Source organism: Eptesicus fuscus, chromosome 12 (genome assembly GCF_027574615.1).
Source record: "Eptesicus fuscus isolate TK198812 chromosome 12, DD_ASM_mEF_20220401, whole genome shotgun sequence".
Taxonomy (NCBI): Eukaryota; Metazoa; Chordata; class Mammalia; order Chiroptera; family Vespertilionidae; genus Eptesicus; species Eptesicus fuscus.
The window spans coordinates 61996537-62016648 of record NC_072484.1 but is presented as its reverse complement, the minus strand read 5'-3'; the positions used below and the strand labels follow the sequence as shown (position 1 = coordinate 62016648).

General features: G+C 44.9%; 1 pseudogene; it reads right to left on the bottom strand.

Annotated features, from left to right (window-relative positions):
- Nucleotides 1-434: 434 nt before the first annotated feature.
- The window catches only part of LOC103304507 (mitotic spindle assembly checkpoint protein MAD2A-like), a 32953-nt pseudogene continuing 13275 nt past the window's right edge, over nt 435-20112 (bottom strand).

Sequence of the window (20112 nt, the reverse complement as noted above, 5' to 3'; positions counted from 1 at the left end):
CAAATTTCCAGGGTCAGCAGTAAGGCAGAATTAGGGCATGGGTCAAGTTCTCCTGGACTGTCTGTTCCTTTCTGAGGGGTGTTTTCTATTTACCTATATTCTGAGTCAAGTTACTTGACCAAAAGGTCTGACTTGAGAAAGGCAGTTAGCTTTATAGCAAAAGTTTTTCCATCTACAGTTACCACCTTCAGAGAGCTGACATTACAGGGCTGATGTAATCTGCCGGCTCCCTTTGAACCGTGTGCAATAAACTATGTCAGCCCTATAGAAAGTCAAACAAGTACCAAAAAATAGGACAAGTATGCACGGTTCAGTAAAGTATAATGTTATCTTCTCCCCATCTACAGATGAATCAATGAAATAAAACATGAACGATAGTTGACTTGGTTTCAGGAAACACCACTGAGAGTTCCATTATTGTTCTCATCTCATCTTCAGTCATAGACAGGGATTTTGTCGGTCACCATGCTGTTTACTTTGTGGATTGTAGTAGAGAAGGAATGCAGACGGACTTGCTCAGAATTGGTAATGAACTGTGGTCCCGACTCTTCTTTCCACTTTTCAGGTACAACCAAATATTTGTTGGTATAAATCAGTGGATCAAATGAACAAGAAACATCCAACAGCAGCAGAAATGTCACTGTAGCTGCAATCTGTCTGATCCCCGAATGGATTTTTAGCTGGGGTCGTTTTCTGAAACTTTCCTCTGGGTGTTCTGTTATCTTTGGCAGTCTTGCCACACTCAATATCAAACTGCCATCTTTCAAGGACCTCACCACTTCCAGTAGTCGAGATGACCCCCCCCCACCCCATTTTCTGCACTGAACACTTGTATAACCAATCTCTTCATTGTTCCACCACATTGTTTAGTTATTTCGTGAGCTCATATTTCTGCACTCGAGTAAAGGTTTCAGATGGATGTATGTCATGCTGTTATATAAAATGCTGTTGATATCAAATGAGAAGAACTCACGCCAGGTTACAAGGTGACTGATGCCTTGCTCAGGGAGAGCTGCCTCACCAGGCCAGGCCTACAGACGTGGTGCATGCCCACTGCACATGGAGACCACAGAGCCCCACAGCCAGTGGTTTCAAAAGTAACATGCAGCACACCGTCACCTCATAAGATAATTTTTTTAAATGAAAATGTTCACATAACTATAAAGGAAAAGATTCAGATACAAAGAATCCCCAACCCAATTTCTATAGAGACTGTATTCTGTCCATTAAACATCAAGTTACAGTATAATCTTAACTAAAGAGATTTAAGTAAATTGAGAAATATGCCTGCTATTTTCAACTTTCTTTATAATAATCCCAAATTTTTAAATTTGGAAGAAGAAAAACTAAAATACTGTGTAGATGTACATGGTGAAAATCGTAATATAAATGATAGTAATTTATATAATAAAACAAAACATTTCATAAGATTTTCTGGATAAAGACAATTTATCCCAACACATTATGATGTATGCACCATGATATGTCAATTTTATGGTTAATAACTGAATGTAAAAATTCCTTTAATATTCTTATTGACATTTCAGTTGCTATTCTCTTAGTAGAATAGTTTCTCCAAGTTGAAATTAATTAAAGTCAATGCAATAACTACAATGATTCAAGAAAGTCTGCTTCATTTGGCATTAGTGGCAACAGAACACAAATTATGTAAAAATTTTAATTATGGAAGCATAACTAGTGACTCCATTAAAACAAAGCCAAGAAAATAAATTCCATGGAATAAATATATAATAGTTTATTAATTACATGGGTCTTTATTATTTTACTCTCCCAAAAATTACTAGCCCATCAACATATCACTCAGATATATGAAATAATAATTAAATTTAGTTATCTTTGATATTTTGCCAACCATCACTGTACACGTATTTTCAATTTAGATAAACACAAGTTGCCAACAGCAGATTTAGAAGAAGTAGAAAACCAAAATAGTACTATTTTTAGGAAAAAGTTCAAATTTGCAATTAAACACACTCCCCAAATCTCCAGAACCAGAAGGATTTACTGGCAGATTCTTCTTACCATTTTTACATAAGCTTTTCCAAAGAAATAGATAATGCTGGCCTACTTTCTAGCTCATTTTATAAGTCCAGAATCACTAAATGACAAAACCTGACAAAAACACTAGCATGAAAGACAAGTTCAGGTCAATTACCCTCATAAGTAAAGATGCAAAAAGCCCTAAATAAAATGTTAGCAAATACTTTAAATCATATATACTTTATGATGTATAGTATATTTTGAAGTACATAGTATCAGCAATATATAAAAATGACAATCTATCAGAAACAAGTTGGATTTATTCTAGGAAGCAGGGTTGGTTTAACCTTTGAAATGAATCACTACATTAATAGAATAAAAGTGAAAAGAAAACATGATCATATCAATCCTATCTAATAAAGAGGAAATATGCTAATTGACCATCACGCCATCACAAAGATGGTGGCACCCACAGTCACAAGATGGCAGCGCCCAGTCCCCTCAGCCCCGCCGGGGCAGCAGGCGCTCGGCATGGCTGGGCCTGCCCCCAGGCAGGTCTGGCTGCTCCACACACCTGCCTCCAGAGTGCCCCAGTCCCCTCAACCTCCCAGCCACCCAGGGCTGGCCCAAGGTGCAGGCAAGCCTCAGATGGTGGCTGCCCAACTATCCAGGGCCGCCTGAGGCTCAGGTAACCAGGGCCAGCCAAGGCTTGTGCTGCCGGCAGTGGCAGCAGCAGAGGTGTAATGGGGACATTGCCTTCCCCTTCACCGGGTCACCTCCTGCCCCTGAGGGCTCCTGAACTGTGAGAGGGGGCAGGCGGGGCTGAGGGACCCCCCTCCAGTGCATGAATTTTCATGCACCGGGCCTCTATTCCTATATAATAAAAGGGTAATATGCAAATTGACCCTAACTGCAGAACCACTGGGAATGACCAGTCGCTATGATGTGCACTCACCACCAGGGGGCAAATGTTCAACACAGGAGCTGCCCCCTGGTGGTCAGTGCACTCCCACAGGGGGAGCTCCACTCAGCCACAAACTGGGCTAATGGCTTCAAGTCCAGCAGAGGTGGAGGGAGCCTCTCCCACCTCCTTGGCAGCGCTAAGGATGTCCAACTGCAGCTCAGGCCCTCTCCCCACGAGGATCTGGCCTAAGCCATCAGTCGGACATCCCCCGAGGGCTCCCAGGCTGCCAGAGAGTGTCTGACTGCCAGCTTAGGCCTGCAGGGGATGTGTAAAAGACATTTAATAAAGTTCATTGACAATTCATGAAAAAAGTAGCTCTTAGCAAATTAGAAATGGAAAGGTAACTCAGTCACTATCAGTGCCTTATCCATGTTACAGCTATGACTCTCTCTAGGCTTTTTGCTACCCTGGGAGGAGAGCAGGTCACAAATATTGGGGAGTTGATGTTTAAGACCCAGCATTCAGCCCCTTTCTCCTGGTGGAGGAGAAAAAGGAGGATAAATACTCCAGATTCCTCACCCTCTGGCCAGGTTAACTGAGGTGCTCTATATAGCCTTCAAATGTCCCCAGGGCACTTAGCTCCAGTTGCCCACGTGCTAAATGGCTGATCTCTCTGTGTAGCTCCCTCCTTGCCAAGATTTTGCTTCATCACCAGCCAGCCTGTCCTCCCCAGACTCTTGCTCTTTCTGTTCCACTCCAGTGCCCTCCTGTGCTGTGGCTGGAAATCTCTCCACCGGTAGTGAGCTTGGATGGTCATGGAACTCAGCACATCACTCCCCTGTGTGAAAATAAATAAAGACCTCACAAATGGAACAAGCAAATCCTCTGCCTGGATGCTGTAGGTGTGGAGAAGCTGTAGAAAGGCTATCTAGAATTTGGGCATCTTGTCTGATTGGTTAGGAGTACATAATTTGGCTTTCTCTGGTTAGTTTTGAGTTGGAGGTGGAAACAAAAACCAGGGAAGCTGTCGTTTATTACCCAAGTCTTGGCTATTTGGGGCTGATTGTTTCAGGGGTTATTGTTTGGCTTCCTGGAGAGGTTACTAGAGATGGAGGTCTCACTTCCTAGGGACCGGTTACTGCAGGTGGTAGGTTGGCCTCCTGGGCTGGTGGCTACAGGTTGTGGGTCAGCGTTTGATTTTTATGTGTAGTCTGACCAGGGTTTGTGTATTCAACCTCTCACTCCCAGTGCAGCCTCTTGGTAAGGTCTGAAAACTATGATTTCAAATGTTTTGCTCAGTGTGTTAGGTTTTGGTTTTGTTTGTTTTGGTGGGAATGTAAACTCCAGCCCTGCTACTCTCTTGGCTGACTGCAGAAGTCTCAACCTCCCAGAGTGAGTTTGGGGTTAGCCATCACCCTATAATCTGCCTGCTTGCTTTGCCTCCATCTTCTTCTCCCATTTCCTCAGCCCCTAGACTTTGACCTTGGTATTCCCTTTTGCTCTTCTTTGTCACCGGTGCATGGCAGCTGGACACTCCTCCTGACCCTGAAATCTCTGCTTGGATCCTGTCATACACAGAAAAGAGCTCCTGCAAACAGCAGGCAGCACCCATTTAACCATCCACCCTGGGTGCTTCTCGCTGCTCTGCTCTGGCTTTGCTGAATCCCAGGCACTGCTCTTTCCTGGGACCACAGCAGGATTCCCGAAGCTTTGCTTGAACTCACCTGTCTTCTGTCTAGGCCAGCTTCTGTGCCAAAGATGCTCCCAGTAAAATTTAACAAACAGGCGGATCAATGATGTTTCTCTCCCACCGATGTTTCTATCTCTTTCTCTCCTTCTCCCTTCCTCTCTCTCTAAATAAATAAAAACATATATTTAAAAAATTTAACAAACAGAAACCTCAATTAAAATGAAGTCGGGAGGCCAGGAAGGGGAGCTCTTACCCCCTATGTCATTTGTGGGGCCCAACAGGAAGAACTCTGTAATAGCTCTCTGACTTCCTCTTTGCTATAAAAAGAGTTGCCTCTCCTTTGTTTCTGGGGACTCACTTGTGGTTTGCCTTTAGACTGCATATCCAAAACAACCCAATCTTTCTGGACATATATCTGGCTGTCTCTTTGTTAAAGGTCAGCACCCCCAACTCTTCGTCATACACCCCTACCATAGTCTGTATTTCAGACAGTCCAGAAGGCCTTGCTTTCAGACACACTCCCTTTAAGACCATTTAATTGACTAGAATCTCTGAAACACTCCAAAATGTTACTTGGAGAATCCTTGCCTTTTTATTTATTTACTAGAGACCCAGTGCACAAATTCGTGCACCAGTGGGGTCCCTCAACCTGGTCTGTGGGATAGGGCCAAAACTGGCTCTCCGACATCCCCCAAGGGGTCCCGGGTTGCAAGAGGGTGCAGGCCAGGCCAAGGGACCCCACTGGTGCACGATCAGGGCCAGGGAGGGATGCAGGAGGTTGGCCAGCCTGGGAGGGACCATGGGAGGGCTCAAGGGCATGTCCAGCCCCTCTCACTCAGACCCGATCAACCAAACCCCAGCAGCAAGCTAACCTACTGGTCAGAGCATCTGCCCCCTGTTGGTCAGCACATGTCATAGCGAATGGTTGAGTGGCTTTAGCATATCATTAGCATATTATGCTTTGATTGGTTGAACGGCCAACCAGATGACTGGATACTTAGCATATTAGGCTTTTATTATATAGGATTTTACATTCACTAATATAATAGATGGTCATTTTAGCTGCATATGAAGCTCTTCATCTTGGACATTTTCTCTTTTCTGTGTTTGTTCAGCATGTTCTGCCTATGGCAGGTTGTTTTAAGGGAATTATCTTCAGAACCTAGAAAAGTGTCTCTTTCCCTGGTATACAATAATATGTTACATTTAGTCATTAGATTTGAAAAGTGTTTTTAGCTTTTAGATGAAAATATAGGTGTGAGTGTATAGACATTTGTGTATATGCACACACAAATACAGAGAGAGAAGTCCACAATTCATTGAATGTTTACTGACTGGACGCACCTGTGTCGCCAACATCAGATCAAGAAACCGAACACTGAAATTACATTGTATTTATATTTTACTTGGCTGTATCTGCTATGAAACTGACGGTTAGTTCCATGACTTCATCTCTATTGTTCGCTCCTGTGTCTTCAGGGTTATATCAGTGTGTCTGAGCCGCACAAGGGGATTAATTTGTTGAAGTGTGTTGGCTGATATTGAGGAGAAGGAGCCATACTCTTACTGGCAATAAATTGAACCACATCTGTAAAAAATGAAATTCTTTTTCTGTGGCTGTTACTAATATATTTCTCCCATACACAACAGAGCTCACTAAAATTACTGTTATTGAAAGTAAATTCAAATAATTACAAAAACAAAACAAACTCTTTCTCTCTTGTACCTGCAAACAAAGCTGCCATGGCCCTTTGCAATCTTGCAAATGATAGCAATTAAAATAGCTCACTGTAAGGATGGTGTGAAAAGCTGTGCGTGTTTGTGAAGGCAAATGTGTTTGGGGGGAAAATGCACTAAACTTGGCAAAATCCATATTGAGGCAAACCAAGTGACAATAAGGATCTCATTCTGCTCCTCTTGGATGAGAAGGTGAATGATACTGCTCAAGGCCAGAGTTTGAGCCCAAATTCTGTAAGCTGAGTCCAATGTCTTATCCATGGTGAATATGGCCATCCTCACCACACTCATCTTCTTGTATTTATCTTTGAGAGACATAAAGGTGGAGAAACCTGTGGCCTAGGTTTGCTCATCTGCAAACTTGAATCACTGTGTTGGGTGTATATTATCTCCAGTGCTGGACACTCACCAAGATAATCAGAGGACGGTCCAAGGGCCCTGGGCAGAGGAGAACAGACAGGGAGAACTAACCCAGCCTTCCCACCACCATCTTGTTGCTGGTACAGCTGCTGTGTTTTTTCCCTTTCATGAAGGCTGTCTTTGTTCATGCTCTTGGGAGGAAGAACTCAGTTAGAACCTAGTTTATCTTGTGAAGGAAATGGGGAAAGCCTGGTATAGGTGATAAAAGCAACACCCCTTAATAGCTAAAGAGATGTGGTGGAGGGCTCCACTGGGCCACCCCACTAGATATGGGGATGGGCAGAGGTGGGGCTGAGTGGGTGGAAGAAAGTGCACTGTGGTAAGAGCAGGAGTTGCACTATGTGTGAATTGTTCCAATCCTTCGAGCTTCCTGCCAGGGCATTGAAATCTTTGGCTCATTGTGAAATTTGGATCTGGAACAATTTGCTCTAAAGGGGGTTTGGCATAGATAAGTCATTATTATTAATAAACACTTGGTGAATGCCAACCATATGCCTGATGCTGAAATAAAGCTCCCGCCCCCTTTTTCTTTTTCTTTCAGGTTAAGTTACCAAGTAAAAGAGAATGCAAGTTGGCTGCTTATTATCCCAGAAGAGGCAATTTCATAGTCCTCCTGGCCCTACACTTATGTCTTTGAACCCCTGGGTGCATTTTCCCAGGGGTCTTTTCTATTTCAAGAAAACATTTCAGAACATCATAACTGGCGACTTTACACTCTATATCCCTTTCATTATTGAAAAAAAAATAGATTTCTGAGAGGAATGTAAGTGTCTTCTGACACAGCCTTCAGTCCAACCTGCTCTTATAGGGTGACTCATTTCACACTGGCTGGGTTTAAAGCTGTGTGGCATCGAGTGGGGCTGCTTCTAAATGACTGATCTTGAATTACACAGCTGAAGCTTTAAAAATATACAGTAGGATGAGCTATGTTTATTTCCCGGCAGTGACCTGTGTTTAGGAGAACTGGCACCAAAACAGGATAGCTCCCTCTTAAAGAAGATTGGGTAAGGGTTGGAGAGAGAATCAAAGGAGCACCTCAAGCGAGAGGAGGAGAAACAACCACGCTGGTGTCTTTATGATGATTTTCATCTCAGAATCTATAAGCACTTTATAGACATGTTCAAAGAAGATATCACTGACAATTTACAAAATAAAGAGGCCTGAGGAAAGCAGAAATTTAAACAAAGAAAAGCTCACATAGTGCTTTCCGTATAGTGTTTGGGGACACTGGCCACATGATACCCCAATTTCTCTTACTGCCTCTCTCATTCCAGGTTCGTTTGTAACCATAGGCTGCATAAATTGACCTTATTGATATAATTTGTGAAGTCATGCTCAGAGCTCCCACACCCTCCAAATCCCTTCCTGGTTAGCCCCTCAAGGTGCTTGAAAGTTTACCACTGAAGAATTATTTATTTATTCATTCATTTGTTCAACAACGTCTTATCATGCGCCGATTATGTATTTGAGCAGAATGACCTAGGCTTGGTGTGAGTTGCTGGTGTTCCCCATCTCCCAAGACCATGGCTAACAACACTAATAGATCATTCTGCTGTTTCTTGAAGAACCAAGATCCTCCCATCAATTTGTTTATATCACTCTCCTACTTAAAATTCTTCAGTGGCTTCTCTCTTTGTAAGATGAAGGTCAAAGTCTTCAAAATGGCTCCCCAAACCCTATGGGATCTGACCCTGCTTCCTCTCCAGTCTCCCCTTAGACCAGCCTTATCTTTGCTCTCTGTACCCTGGCTACATTAATTTTCTACCAGCTCTCCCAAAGTTCCCTATTCCTTTGGCTTTGAACTTGCTGTCCCTATGACTAGAATAGCCCCTGATTGTTCCAGCACACCCTTGTTACCTAGTTAACTCCTATTTATTCTTGAAATATCAGCTCAGATGTCACTTCCTCAGGAACTTTCCCTAAATCAGTTCTGTGCCTTGTCTTACTCCTCACCTTCGTGGAACATGGTCCTATTCTTTCCAGACCTGACTGTAGTTTCCAATTAGAGTCATCTGTGCTATTAACATGTCTCCTCTGACAAACCTTCATATCCTGTTGTCTTGTCACATTATCCTGGAGTACAATTTGACTCCTGATTCTTAGTAGATTGTCAACTAAAATTTATTGAATAAATGAGTATGAGCAGACACGTGAAATAAAATCTGTTCTTTACTGTTTTCTAGGTTGAGCATTTAGGTAAAAGGTGAAATATAGTAGAAGGAGCATAAACCTTGGAGTCAAAGAGGGAAAGGGACAACGCCAATTCTTCACTTCTACCCATGTGACCATGTCAAGGTGCTAATTAGTAGCTATCATTAATAGAATGAGTGCCCGTTCCAAGAACTAAGCTAGATATTTTATATATACTCTCTCATCTAACCCTCACAACAATACTATAGTTTGATATTGTTGTCTTTATGTTATGATTAGCAAATTGAGAGATTAAGAGATCACATCACTAACTGTCCCAGAGACAGGAGTCAAATTCACGTCTATCTAGTGACAACACCTTGAGTACTACCTGTATTGTTTAACGTCTGCCAGCTTTGGTTTTCTCATTTTGCAATGAGGTAATCACTTTGTAAGTAACTGTCTACCATGAGAGCTTGTGTCTCACAACCTTCTCGTCCTATTAAGTCTCTTTACCCAACACTTGCCACCATCAGAAAAATCCCTGTGCTCAGTTGACGGGTAGTGGCAAAATCTTCCCGGGGTGCATTCCTAGGGTGGGGTTGTAAATTTGTCAAAGTCACAATTTTCCCATTAGTTTCAGTTTGCCTTTACTATACTACAAAGCACCCCAAAATGAGGTGGTTTAAAACAACAGCTATTCATTATTTCTCACAATTCTGTGGGTTGGCTGAGTGGCTTCTCAGCTGTGTCACCTGGGTTCATTCATGTGTCTCTGTTCAGCTGGAAGGTTAGATGAGCTGGAAGGTTCAAGGTGACCTTGCTCAGATGCCTGGCAGGCAGTGCTGCCTGTAGGCTGAGGCGCCTTAGCTGTCATCCTCAGGCTCTCAGGCTTCCGCACATGACCCTCCCAGGGCATGCCAAGAGGGGAGATGGACGTGCAGGGCTTCTGGATGCCCAGTCCTGCGAGCCTCATAGCATCACTTCTGCCACATTCTGTTGAGCAGGACCAATGACAAGGCAGCCCAAATGTGAGGGAAGTGGGAAAAGAAATCCCTCTTCTTGAAGAGAGAAGGGATAAAGCTCATTGCAGAGGAGAATGGGAGAAATTAGTGTGAACATCTTTGACCAAAAAAATAGCACAACATATGATGGAATATGACACAGTGACTAAAAATAATATTCACAAACATTTGCCATCAATACAAGAAAAGCCTTATGAAAAATAGGGGAACAATAATATGTCCTATCATCACAGCAAAGTTTAGAAGCAAACAAACCATGCATAGACTGAAGTGCAAAAGAAAAGAAAAAGCCACATGGGTAAATGAAGGAGGAAGAGGTTGGAGTGTGACCTTCAAGTCACTCCAGGATTTACGGCACCAGGAAGCTGTCCAGAGCAGAGCTGGCTTTGACACCTCCTCTTGGAGACTGCCTTCGGGGATGGCACGCTTACGGGCGTGGGGCCCCTTTCATCCTCTTCCCTGTGGAGTCTGTCCTGGTTCTGTAGGGCTGGGCCTGCTAGCTTCACCTTTCCTTAATCCCCTGCCTCCTTCTGGATCCTCTCTCACCTTTCCAGCCCACATTGTGCAGCTTGACCTGAGCGGGCAAGAGCCGCAGCTAGGAGGACTCCCAAGTGCAGAATGGCAGAGCAGTCTGCCCCAGGTCGTGAGGAGAGCAGCTGGAAGAGGAGAACCCGTGGTGTCCCAGAACCAGGACTGGAGAGGGTGAGCTGGAGCAGAGAGCAGCGGCTCCCCCTCAGCTGGGAGGGGCTTCTTCCTTGGAAGGAAACCCAGATCTCGGTTTAATAAAAGGGCACCAATGCCTTTAGGCTCTCTGGGGCGCTTGTCCTTTAATGCAATGAAGGCCTTCTTTAAGGCCTCTGCACAAGGTTTATGCTTTTTTTTTTTTTTAGAATCTTAGGCTTTAGAGCTTAAAAGAACGCTAGCCTCATTGTGCTCTCATAGTGCCCCACCCAAGGACCCTGAACCCCAGGCGGCTCTGTGTTTAACCAGAAGTTTTTGTTGAATGCAATACTTAAAAAAAAAAAAAAAGGCTTTTATCTTAGTTTTAATAAGTTGTAAATTTGATATTCTTTTTTAAATAAATCTAATTGCTTTAATGAAATGAAAGTCTCAGTTTCTGTTAAATAATAACTTTTCAGGAAAAATAAAAAGACATAGCTCTGTATCTTCACGTGTCCCTAAGCTGGAGTATCTGGGACTGAGAAATAGAAGTATAGCAGAATCGCTCTTTCTTTCTTTCTTTTTAAATATATTTTTATTGATTTTTAGAGAGTGGAAGGGAGGGGGATAGAGAGATAGAAACATTGATGAGAGAGAAACATTGATCCCGTACTGGGGATCGAGCCTGCAACCCAGGCATGTGCCCTGACCAGGAATCAAACTGTGACCTCCTGGTTCACAGACCGACACTCAACCATTGAGCGACACCAACTGGGCTCAACTAATTTTACAGATGAGAGACCAAGGCCCCAAGGTTGAGAGCCGGTCTTCAGTCACGGAGTGGCCTGGCGACTCCGGCTTGACAGGTCCCCGTGCTGGCCCTGCCTGGACGTCCCCCTCACAGACATTAGTGCTGGCGGTCCCACAGCCTCAGACTGGAGTTTGGTTGGAGAGAAAGGAGACGAATGGTAATATCTTCCAGATGTCAAGAAGATGACGTTACTTCTGCAATTTAATTGCTTGTAATAATGAAGGGGTTGAGAGAAGCAGGGAGTAATTAAAGATTCTGAGTAAAGCAGAAGTTCAGGTTTAGCAAGTTAATGATATTGGCAAGTGCAAAGGACAGGGAACTCCAAAGCCACAACTACCTACTCTTTTTGAGAAGAATGTGGCTATGGTGACTGTATTTTATAAACCCAAAATATGGCCTGACAAAAGAATCAAAAACATGCTTTAAAAGAAACACCACTTTTGACTTAGGAATTTATTTTTTATAAGCCTTAACAAAGGAATAAAAATAAATCTATATACTTATACATTCAAAATGGTCTTTGGAAAAGTATAAAAGCACCTATAATTGGGACTTTCCCAGAAAATCTGCCTTATAAATATGCCTCAAGAGAGAAAAATGATTTCTTTGCTGTATTGTATACATTTGTTTGTGGTTTTAGAAGTTTTCATTTTGCTACAGACTCACTTCCTCCATCAAATCACTGAACTCCTGTGGGTCCATTCCCATGTCCATAAAAGGATCAAATTATAAAAATTACTATGGACCTCTAAAGTTTTAAAATTCTATCGATCTATACCTGCCCCTCACATTTATTTTTTAAGGGGCCTTTCATATTTTATCTAACAAATTACTTTCGTGGTTGGTAGCAGAGAAGCTAGAGGGACAGGCATGTGCACCCCATGTGCTATGGCCCCTGAGAGAGTGAGCTGGTAGAAGCAGGGACTTTGTCTCTCCTGCTCAAGGCTGGATGCTCAGTGGCCAGAGAGGGGATGGCAAGTGGCATGTCCTCAATGGTTATTGGATGAATGACTGAGTCCATTTTTGCTGTTACCATGTATGTTAATTCAGAATATGGCTGCCCCCTCTCCTAGAAGAATATAAGTATAATTTTATTTAAATACTTTGTAAGGTTTTCAAAGTAGAACAAAGTGATCCCTCTTACAAGCTCACAATTTATATACAAACTAACATAAACTGATATTCATTTTAGTATAAGGTGATGGAAGAAAATTGCAAAGAAAATATGGAATTTATTTTGTGAAATCTTGGTATGTAGCTAACTGAAATATTTTTAACAGCTTTATTGATATATAATTCACACACCATAAAGTTCACCCAATTAAAGTGCACAACTCAATGGTTTTTAATGCATTTACAGAGTTACTCAATCATCACAATAATTTTAGAACATTTTTATCACCCTAACAAGAGACTTTTTATCCATTAACGGTCACTTCTCAACCACTCTCACCTCGTCTGCCCACTCTCCAGTTCTAGGCTACTTTCTTTCTCTATAAATGTGCCTATTCTGGACATCCTATATAATAAAAGCCTAATATGCAAATTGTCCCCTCCACCGGGAGTTCAACCAGAGAGGGCGGGGCCAGCCAGCCAACCACGGGAAGGGAGGCCCCTGCCAGCAGCCACTAAGGACCCTATCCCTGCAAGAATTTCATGCACTGGGCCTCTAGTTTTATATAAAGTAGAAAAAAGTTATTGTAGCATAACCCCAACTATGACATATTCAATGTGTCCTATGGATATGCATATGCATGTTCACATATATATATCTCCAAATTGAAGGAAGCACACCTAAATACTAAAGTTGATTGTCTTCAGTCATTCAAACTTATCGTTATTTTCCAACTTTCTGCACTGATAATACGTTAGTTCTCTATCAAAACGTGTTTTTGTTTTTAGTTTATAGAACATTTAGGTCATACTGATGATGTTATGAAGTGATTATAAAGGGTACATATGATCTCCCTTTTTGAAGAGATGAAGTATTAGAGTTAGGTTGAAAATTTCTACTTAATAAATAACACTTCTTTTTTCAAGTTTAACAGCTTTGCCTTTGCCATCCACGGTTTTTTAAATCGTTTATTAAACATTTTTTTCAGCTTATATATGATACAGTTTGTAAGAGGCTTTAAAATCCTTTCTTGAATGAAGCCCACTTTAAACACATAGGTAAATAATACAAAAGATTGATGACTGTAATACAGATGCTTTAGCTAGAGGTGGATAGAGGGGAAATTCATTAGGAACTGAGACCTGTGATTACATATATCAGTTTGCCGCTTCAGATTTGCTAACAAAGAGAAACGTTGACTATTTCGGTTTCTCTACTTTCTTCTCTTGTTCCCTCGAGGAGTCCCTTACAGGGTAAGAAATATTTCAAACTTAGGAACTAGACAAATGACATCGGCATTATGCATGGTGTTTATTCAAAATGTGAGACGTATTGAGTCAAAAGCTCCAGAGGCAGCATCTGGGAGTTTATCCTGAACTGCTCCTCCAGGTGCGTCTAGTGTACACAGAAGTTCAGAAATCCAGGATGAAAGCAGAGGTGAGACACGGGGCATTGAGACGGAGAGGGGGAGAGCACATGGCCACAGCCCACCTGCCCCACAGGACCCTCCTTTTCTGGAGAAGGCACAGCAACTTGGCAATGGTGAGATTCTAGACCGCTGTCAGGAAAAGCTGCCTGTCCCTCAGCCAGGACCCCGCCCTATAATCCTGCCTTCCCTCCTATCCCCACCACAAGCTCAGACCCCAAAGATTTGGGGGGCCCTAGGGACTGAGATTTTATCAACATGGATAAACATAAACATGTGTAAAAACCTAGTGGCCTCACCATGAGACCGCAAACCTACTTTATCCTGCTTTTCCTACACGTGGCTGTGCTGAGGCCAGAGTCGCTTTTTACTCGAGGTTTACTTTTCCAGGACGGCCTCCCTGTGTACCAGCCCGGCTCCAGCCGGGGTCACTCTGGGGCCTTTCTGCACACCGATGAGGTCTCACCAGGAACACAGCTTCAAGGACTTAACTTGTCTCAGGCTTGGTCTTGGAGAGAAACATTTTATTCCCGGGTGCAAATGCAGAAAACAGGTAAACATAAGTTGCTTGCTAAAGGGAAAAATGGGAACATGGACATTCCTTAAAATATGGTTTGTATTTCAATGTAAGTTTCTTGTAATGTTATGGTTAATGGAAAAAATAACTTGAACTGGAATCGAGAATTTGGTGACTTCTATCTTGCTTTTAGGTTTGTGCATCCAGAAAAAGACAGTTGCTTCTTTATCAAGAGCAAGAAATCTAAAGGCAGTCTCAGATTGCGAATTTGTGAGTGAGAGGTGTGTGTTTTGTGGAGGGGGGGCGGGGCAGAGGGAGGTACAATTCCAAAGGTTCTTTCCAGTTCTCATAGTTTCCACAACCCATCAACAACTTAGACTATCAACAGGGTTTTCCTTCTTTTTTCAATAGAAAATAAGTTCCCTGCAAAGCAGATATAATTTATTCTCTTTGATTCTGGAAAACAAAGAGGCTTCAGAATGACTCCTTCCTTTGCTGACAGTCTCCCATCCTCTGACGTCATGGTTGTCAAGGCAGGCACTTGAGGGTGAGTGTGAGTTTGTGTGTGATTGTGTGTGTGTGTTTATGTGGGATGTGTGTTAAGTACACGTGTGAGAGTGTGTAAATATTTGTGCAGATATGAGTGTGTGAGCTTGTGTGGTATATGTATGTTCTGTAAATATCCTAAAATGCATAAGGTCTGGAAAACACGCAGGATGCTGGGGTCTTCCACTTCCGGTCACTGACTGAAAACGTGCCCGAGGTTAATCAGTCTCTCATCTTCCCAAGCTGCTGTTTGGTGCTGGCGGCTAAGGGGGTTGTACAAAATGGGCTGGGGTTCAGCCACCTGCCCAGTGACTGCAGATAGGGTCCCCCTGCCCAGCCTACAGCAGCTGGTGCTGACAGGCCCCAAGCCTGGACTCACCTTTGATGGTCTTGACTTCACTGCCCCTTCCAGTTGCAAAGCCTCCAGCCTGAGACTGAATAGCATGGTCCCCCCGCCACCCAGACCGTTCAGTCCAAGCCTGGGAGGAACTCTGCCCGTTCCCATGCAATGGTGCAACTCCCACCGCTGCTGATGAAACTTAATAGAGGGAGAAGTTCTCACACTCCCAGAAGAATGTATTGGAGGCAATGTTTTTCATATAAGTGATTTATACATTTTTAAAACTTTTATGACTGTCAGTACTATTACTAGTAACGTAAAATGGTATCCAACTTAGCCAACATGATACAGCATATTTCTTAAACTCTTGAGTACACTCCCTCCCCCATATTTTGACATTCTTGAATTTAGGGTGCAACTCCCTATCAATGGCATGTTACAATTTAATTAGCAGCAGCCCTTCATTCTTTTCAAAACACAGTGTATTGGTATGTCTTTCAAACCCATGAGAGATGAGAGCATCTTAGCTTTGATAAGATTACTCCACATTAATCTACATAAAGCGTAATATTTCAGAATTGCAGGGATGTGTTTTAAAAGGGGTCCTTGCTCTTTCGGAAGTGAGATGTCGCTGCTCCTGGTCAGAAGGACTCATGACCAAGGCCGAGGTCAGGCAGGCAGCTGAGGGGGCGGCATGAGAAAGCCCTGCTGATGTCCACCGCGGGGCTTCCCCAGCAGCCTCACCCGCCTCTGCATAGTCTCAGGTCCAGCCTGCAGCCTGGGGTCCACCCCCGGGGCTGGGTCGCCTGGCCGATGGCAGGCCCTCTCCTACTGGTGTGCGGCCCGGCCCGCTCAGGGCTGCCCTGGCGCCCTGCCTCCGCATTCTGCAGGGATCATCTCTTTGAGTCTCAAAGTGGCCCTTTGAGAAATGCACTCTGGGCACTTCCATTCACAGATCAGGAAGTGGAGGCAGCAGGAGCTCCCTCGTTCCTCATGGGATGGAGTGAGGCCTGAGCCGGCAGTGACCCCACCTTCCCCCCAAGCCTACACTGCTCCTGTGTCTGGGGACGTCATGGACACTGACTTGTCGGCCTGGGACCTCAGCCTGGCCTTGCACACCCCTGGGAAACACACAGCGCCTTCCAGGCATTTTACGTAGGTCCCCCTGTCCTCCCTAGCGTGGAGGCTTCCTTTCCTTCTTCTTCCTCCATGCTATAAAATCCTCACTGCCTCATGCAGGGGAGCCCTGAGGAAGGAATTTGGTGAAATGCATTGACACTAAATTGTAGGGGACAGATGGGCTTGGGGAGTTTCATCCTGAATGTTTGTCATTTGTTAGCATCTTAAAGAGCCATGGAAGGGGATGGGGGCAGAGAGTGAGCAGGGGCAATACGAGGCATGGGGCAGGGGTGAGGGATGGTAATCTCAGGCGCCAGGCATGGCTGGGTCCCTGTCCTCTCTGCCCACTGGCCCGATCTGCTCCCCAGCCTGTGCATCATGGGCCCGCCATGCATGCAGAGTCAGCCCGAGACCCGGCCATGACCACGCAGGCTCCCCGAGCCCGGGCCCTGGGACAAGCAACTCTCAGTGCTCTCCCCACGGAGGCCGGCTGCACGCGGTGCTGCCAGAGGGCAAGAGGTGAGGCGGCCTGGGCCCGGCACACGCTCACCCACTCAGGCCCTTCCAGGAGGGCAGGCCCCCTCTGTGCACTCACTCTTCAGCCACTTTCTTCTCTTACTGGAAATAAGCCGCCCTCCCCCCCACTTCGAATTCTTTTTGCCACAGCGGGGCTAGTGGCCAACTCCTTCTCTGAGGCCCCTTGTCCAGGCCCCCGCGGATGCACACAGACAGCGATTGAGCAGCTGCCCGGGCCGATGGGCCCCGCCGGCAGCCCCGTCGGAAGAGGAGGCCAGGCCCCAGCGAAATCCCTAGTGATGTGGTCACCTGAGCCCGGGGAGGCCAGCTGCCCAGTAATGAGGGGAAGAGGAAGGGGAATGGCAGCTCCCCAGTGGTCACCCCCAGAGTTAGTGTCTCCCTTGTCTTCCTCTCACCGTCCCCGCCCCCTTCCAAACAGTTTCTTCTTCCGAGAAGCAGGTTGAATGGGTTCATTTTTGCACGCGTTTCCCCCCTCACTTCAATGACAAGTGGCCCCTTTTCCTGGAACTTGCTGCTCCAGGAGCACCACAGGCGCACGGCACCTGGAGATCTCACATGGGCTGCTTCCCTGGACACCCGTACCCCGAGATCGGCCTGCGGCCCTGCCTTCCTCCAGGCATGACGTGGAGCCCCCTTCCCAGCCGCCCTAACCTGCACCTCCAGCTCCCTGCTCCCCACAGCACAGCCCTCTTCTGGGCTGCTCATCGTTTGACATAGTCTAACTAATTATTCATCACGAAAGTCTAAGGCCCACAAGGGCCAGGATTTGTTTCTGGTGTGTTCATCGCCGGCCAGCAGTGCCTGGAAGAGCATCTGGCAGGAGCTATGTGCTCGCCATGTTCCCGGATGAAGAAGAAATGATAAAACTCCTAATTAGAGAAATGACTTTGATGTGTTCGCTCTAATGTTTACTTTCATGTCCTGTGCCTATTCCATCGAAAGACACCCCTCTCCCCATCATCTGCTCTTCCATCAACAAACGTGTAGAGAGCACCCAAGACACGCCTGCTCGGCGGGGTCAGCAGGGTGTGACCCTCTGGAGCAGATGCTGGTTTCCTGGGAGACAGCAGTGTAGGCAGATCTCCAGGGCCCGAGGTGTTTCTGGCTAGCTAGTCCAGAAGCGGTGCTATCGTGGGGTTTGGAGATGTGAGTCAGCCTTCTGCAAGGACATGAAGATGAAGGGGAAAGGATCCTGTGCTCAGAGGGAGGAGGGGGGCCATTCGGCAGAGGCAGGAGCACGGGTGCCCTCAAGCATGCCTGGGAGAGTTCGGGCAGAAAGGCGGGAGCAGGAATGGAGAGGGGACTAACTCCATACAAGAGGCCCGGAGAGAGAGACCCAGGGGCCTGGGTTACTGCTTGGATGTGAGGGCAAGGCGACCAAGGAAAAGCAGGAGAAGACATGGCCCTTCAGACTCTTGTTGGGACGACTGAGCATGTGACAGGGACATCCTCCCAGTGGGCGCCAGCAGACGCAACAGAGGGCAGCACACTCAGCCCTGGGGGCGCCTCTCCGGACTCTTCAAGGTTGACTGAGATGGGTCAGAACTCTTCCCATCCACTCCTCCTGGAAGGCTTTGTCCTTTTCGTGTCACGTCGAGACTTAAGATTAAAAAACAAAGCAAAACAAAAACTCACTCTAATACAAGTGATTTCTCTAGATTAACCCTGAAATGGAAATAGACTTCTTAAAATTTCTCACAGAAGAGGGATATAGTGCCTGAGAATATTTTCATAGTTTGAGAAACCCAAAGAATTCCGGTAGATGTGTTTTTTTCCACCAGGGGTGTTTTTCTTTTCTATGGACAAAAATGCTTTCATTTTCATCAAATCAACATTTCCTAGCAAATGACACTCATACCACTAGGGTTGTGCCTGACATGGTTTCGAATTTTAAAGTTTATGTACATATTGACGGTATTGTACAGGTTCATTTTTCAGAATCATATAAACTCGAGTACAACAAATGCAACCTTATAGCTCTACAACCATACTTTTATTTTGAGCCCCTATTCTGCCTGGTACTAGAAACCTTAATCTTACCACCTCCAAGTTTTAGCTTTAAGAATGTAAGGACTCGGTACATAATTTGGTCTTTGTCTATATGTAAGAAACACTATGTAAGTAACAAAGTAGGCCTGAGTCAACCGTAGAGCTGCGAAGCAATGGTTTTCTCTTCAAAGGGGGTCATTCACATTTAGCTGTGGGGCTAGCTCACAAGACTGGAGAGCACTGGTAATGGAAATGCTTTGTCCTTAGTCTCAGGCCTATTTTTGGTGTTTTGAGGACACTTGCGTAATGGGCTGGGGAGCCTTGCTGAGTCTCCGGGCCCTCTCTGCACATCCACATTCTTCTTCTCTGAGCATGTGATTGCACACTGGTGTGGTGTTGTGCCCAAAAAGAAAGCACTGGGTGGGTCCTTTGGGCACAGAGCCAGCACACAGGGTACAGGGATTAGCGTTAAGTTACAAGAGAGGATACCCAAGGACAGAGAGTCCTCTCGCTAATTGGTTCCCATACCCCAGCCGACTTTTCTTTTAGTCAGACTAGAAGGGTTGATTTGCTCAAATTAATGTGTGTTGGGATTGGGGGGAAGTTTGCAATTGTCCAAGTCCCTTAAAAAAAATCCTTAACACTTGTGTGTCCATTTCTGCCCAGGAGTTATAGTTACATACATGTTTGCAGCACTGGGAGCTGCCATAGCTTAGTCAGGTGGCACAAACCTAAGTTAACGTGAGGTGAGGCTCTCAACACGCCTAACGTCAATTCACAGATGTTCAGCTGCTCTCATGAAAGCAGAATGAGTGGCTCAGACAACACATGAACAGACCGGTGATGCTGAGTGCTGCTCTCTAACAGGAAAGAGCACGGGAGATCACTCCTGGGAAGGCTGGGGCCATGCACAAGGGAGCAAAACTGGAAAATTAAGTCGGCAAAAGCACTTTGATACTAAGAAGTATCAAAGTGTAAATGTGATGACTACCATTTTAATTATTCTATCACATCCCTTTTACAAATGAGCATCTAGAAGGAGCTGAACTGGAAATGCTTGTTTTATATGGATACATGGTTACATATACTAGTATGTATTTGCCTGTTGGCTCCCTTTACCCAGTGACATTAATTGCCATTCTTTTT